This window comes from Nannospalax galili, unplaced genomic scaffold (genome assembly GCF_000622305.1).
Source record: "Nannospalax galili isolate Female #2095 unplaced genomic scaffold, S.galili_v1.0 scaffold115, whole genome shotgun sequence".
Classification (NCBI taxonomy): domain Eukaryota; kingdom Metazoa; phylum Chordata; class Mammalia; order Rodentia; family Spalacidae; genus Nannospalax; species Nannospalax galili.
In genome coordinates, this window is record NW_008340588.1 from 2,732,199 (window position 1) to 2,737,245 (window position 5,047).

The window sequence follows — 5,047 nt, forward strand, 5'->3', positions numbered from 1 at the left end:
CTTCGGGAGGTTCTCGCCCCTCAATATTTCAACCTTTTAGGGATTCTTGCCCTTGCATGCATTGCTAGCCTCCTTTCTCTATGTAGTCCACTGACAATCAGTTACCTGATTCCCTAAGTGAAGTACAGGCTTCTTCTCCTTCCTCCCTTTCTGATCTGTTGGATGCCATTTGGATCCCTACTTTTTGCAGGAGTCACTGTTTTTTGTTTGTTTTGTTTTTTTTAATTAAAAAAAAAACATTTTATTGAGCATTTACAATTTTATACAACAATTCTTAATCAAATTTAGGCCTCTATCCCATTCATGCACCTCTATCACCCCCACTGGACCTCATGTATTCCTCCATACTCGTTAAGTCCAATCCAGTCAAGCGTTTGTACTCAGATGTCTTTCAGTGTAAATTTGTCCACAGAAGTCTAGTCAGCCCATCTAGAGCTCCTATGCAAGGCATATGCTCCTTCATTCCTCATCCAGCATCAATAAATCTCTAATATCTTTCAGCCTAGGGCTGGCCTGCGACCTATTTCTCTCCTCTCCTCTGGGCCCTTGTTTAATTGAATTGACATGGGCCCTGTGCTCAATGTTACCTTTACCACAAGTTCACATATGCAGGCTTCCAGACTTGAAAGACTCTGCTTCCCTGTGTTAGTGAGCCAGCCCTGGATCTTACCCTGTCTGCCCCTTCTTCAGTAATTGTTGCTGAGCTGTTGTGGGTGGGTGAGATTCAGTATAGGATTCCCATCTAAGGATACATACTCTGTAGTCCCTTAGTCCTTAAAACTTGGCCAGTTGTAGCTTTCTGTGTGCATCTCACTCTGTTGTATAAGGAAGCTTTACTAGGAGAGATACATTAGTTTTCTTTCTACTCCCTTGTTTCACTTTGTTCCATGGGCCTTAGGTATAGACATTCAGTTGTGGATGTGTCACCTAGTACTGGGCATCTCTCAGACATATTCTCTGTGTCTAACCAGTTGTGGAATTCTGAAGTATCCTCCATCTGTTGATACATATTTCTGAGATTTAAAATTACTTCAAATTACTGCTGCAATTATTCTGAAACAGTTCATCTGAGAACATTAGGGGTTTTAGTATCATGGCATGTTTTGTGTCAGCTTGAAATAGCATTAACTGAGAGTAGATACATACGAAAATCAGTTTTTACATTGTATAATTCATTTTACATCTTTAAATTTTCATAGACTGCTAAATATGTAATTTCTAGTCAACAAATGAAGCAGGTTTTAGAACTATGTGTTGTGAAGATTGTATGAGTAAGATTTTTTAATTTCGGTGACCAGATCCCACACCTGGTGCAAGCCAATTATCTGATTTCAACAAATGTCATCTTGGATATGCAAACTTCTAGGCAAAAGAAGGTTTGGAATTCTCATATGTTGTCAAGAGGGACAGGCTACCTCAATGCATTCTATTCTGTAAATGCAATAGCGTATTTGTGATAGTGCTGGTGGAGGTATGAATGTCTGTCTGCACTTTCATTTCCTCGGATCGGTAACTTAGGTCCCTAATTTTACTAAAGTTGTTACATTTGTGTCTGTGAGTCCCTTGGCTGGAGGCACAAAGTCTCTGGGTTTCTTCATGTAACCATTGCTAAGCAGGACCAACTTAATATTATTTCCACTGTAGGTTTGGGGAAAATCTACATAGTGTTGATTGTTCTTATATTTGCTTATGAGACAGTGATGCATCTAATATCTGTATATGTCAATGGGATTAAATTTCTTGAATGTTTTATTTTTATTGAATTTTTGCTATCTTTATACAATAAAATTTTATGACATTTAAATACCCTCTCCTATCACCACTTCCCCTTGTTTACTGCACCCAATTTACAGCACCCACTTTCTAAATTGAACTTCAGTCTCACCGGAATTAAGGTCAATAACTGACAAGTGGGAGCTTCTTGAAATAAAAATCTTTGTACAGCAAAGGAAAAAGCAATGGAGTGAAGAGGAAGTTCCAAGACTAGGAGAAAATCCTTACCAGCTATATATCTGACAGAGGATTAATATTAAGAATATATAATGATCTCAAAAATAAAGAAACAGAAAACAAATGGCCCAATTGAAAAAATAGTGCTATGGATCTAAACATAGAGTTCTCAAAAGAAGAAATAAAAATGACTAAGAAATGCCTTAAAATCATCACCCTTAGTTATTAGGAAAATGGAAATTAGAACCAATTTAAAATTTCATCTCACTCCAGTCTAATGTCATTAGTATTGATCAACAAAAGTAAGTAAAGTTATAACCTAGAGTTCTACGAAGTTTATGTTTCAGCCAGCTCTTTCTTCATATCTTTGCATAGGAAAGAACCTGTATGACTGATGAGAAAAATGTTGGTAGACCCAAATTTAATAACAGTTTTAGCTCTATAACCTGTCATGCTTGGAATATGAGTTTCTGGCTGTAGTTTCTGTTATGGGCTATGTGTGGGTTAGATATAAATTCTGTTGCAGATTCTTAGGCTTTGGTTGCCAGTAACCTACATATTCATCCTTTTGCTGGGTTGACTTGTGTTGTCATTTTGTTTTTGTTGTTGTTGTTGGTGTTGTTGGAGACAGAGTTTCCCATTAGCCCCAGCTGGCATGGAGCACGGCAGACCAGATTAGCCTTGATAAAACAGAGATCTGCTTTCCTCTGCCTCCCAAGTGCTGAGATTAAAGGTGTGTACCATCTTGCCCAGCAGGCCCTTTTTTTTGAATATTAAGCTTGGTTTTCCTGTTCCTTGCTATGACAATTCCTCTCCAGAAGTCTAATATTACTATGAATGTTATTAAAAGTATGTAAAATAAAACCTTTCTTCTTCCATGACACAGAACATTTTAGCATTGTCTTTAAACTTACTTAGATGACAATGCAATCTATCACGCAAAACTGTACACCTTTGAGGATGAAAGGGGCCTGTAAATAATTAATCCTATACAGCAAGCTTAATTCTGGATCATTGTGGCAGTCTGAACTTAGGATTGCTCAATATATAAATTACTTTCCCAAATGTCCTGAAAGCAGAAAATAGAACTAGCATGGAAGTTGCTGCATTGATCTAACCAGTGGGAGTGAGTCAGAAAATAACTTTTTTGAACCAATTTTTATGTAAACATTTTGTGCCACAGGCAGGTTACATCTATTACAGCTTTTCAGAAAATAATATTACACATTGCAGAATATCCTTATAGAGTTTCATTTTAATGCTGCTCCCTTGTTTTCTGTTATATGTATATTTCTTCTAAGATATATGGGATTTTATTTTAACTTCTTTCTAAAATTATTATGTCTTACCAAATTTTCATAGTTACATTCACCACATTTGACCTATACCTTATAGCTAAAGAGTTGTTTTCTTTCGGAAAGGATTTTTCACTTCAGTGTTGCAGCAAAACAGAAAAATCTAAATTTCCCTTCACAATTATCATTTCATACATAAATATTGATATGATTGTTTAAATGTTATTGAAAATGAAGTAATTGGAAGAGTGGTTACTTGGTTACTTAATGGCATTATCAGTTTTTCCACAGAGATAATCGGTGGATATTCTATTCTCTATGTTAAATAATCTAAGGGCAACGTTGTTGAGAAAAGTTTCAATTATTCCAGCTAGCTCCCTAAGTGGGAAGAATTCAGATGTTAAATATGCAGCAAAATCTAACATGTGACACAGATCCAGGAAGTCTCTTCGTATCTACATAAAGGGCCTTAAGTGAGACCACAGCAGATCAGAAGCAGAACAGGTCTTAAGATACATATAAAAAATGCAGAGGGCAGGAAAGAAGGGTCAATGGATAAACTGCTGCTATGCAAACAAGGGGACCTGAGATTGAAGCCCCAACAAAACAAAGAAAACAACAACAAAAACAACAAACTCTCAAATTCCACCAGGGATAGACACATGCACATTCACATCTACCATATGCTCGTTAGTTTTTGCTATCTTGAAACATGGTAGAGTCACCTGGGGTGAAGAAATCACAACTGAGGATTTTTCTCCATCAGAGTTGCTTGTGGGCATGTCTGTGAGATATTTTCTTGACTGCTAATTGATCTAGGAGGGTCCAGTCCACTGCGTCTGTGGTTTAATGCCTAGATAGGTGGGCCTGGGCTGTATCAGAAAGGTAGCTGAATTTGAAAACACATATTAGGCTCCATAGGCCTTTAACAAATAAAAATTGAGGACATGAAGTCAGGGAGAGGTAGCAAGGCAGGAATGGAAATGGGGAGGTGGTCTGAATATGAACAAAATATATTTTTTGATATCCTTAAAGAAACAACAGGGACCACTGTGGAAGAGGAGATAGAAAGATGGTAAGAGCCAGAGTTGGCATATCAACAAAAGGAAATAAAGGTTTTCAGACCACTGAAATTATTCATATATACTTTCAACAATGGTGACAGCATGCACAAGACTGATGCAGACTCAATCAAACAAAAACCCAGTGTAGAATGAGGGAATTAGGCAACAGGCCCCAACCTTAGCCTAGGAACTATTGGCAACTGATTACTGCTGGGTGAAGGAGAGTAGATCTTCTTTAGGGAGTGACACTAGATAGGCTGGCTGGACTCCAGTGGATGAACTTGCATCAAAGACATACAGATACAAATGCTTGACCAGAAAGAACTTAATATATATGACATAATGCATGACATCCAATGTAGGGAGATTTGGGGGGGGCACTGATAAGGGAGGTGGGTCTAAATTTGCTTAAGATCTAGTATACGAAATAGACAAAAACTCAATAAAAATGTTAAAAACAATCTTAAGCAAAAGAATTTTGGAAGAAGAGAATACAGAAAGATAGATGAGAAACCCAGGGGAAGCAAGTCACTAATCAGCCTTTCTCATGGTCCCTGCCTCAGTTCCTGCATCCAAGTTCCTATTTGAACTCCTGCCCTGGATTTCCACAAAGATACACACTAAACATGTGAGATTAAATAATGCTTTTCTTCCCCAAGTTAGTTTTGATCAGTTTTTATCACAGCAAATGAGATAAAACTTGGAAACAGCATATGTCCACATATGCACTAATTTTCT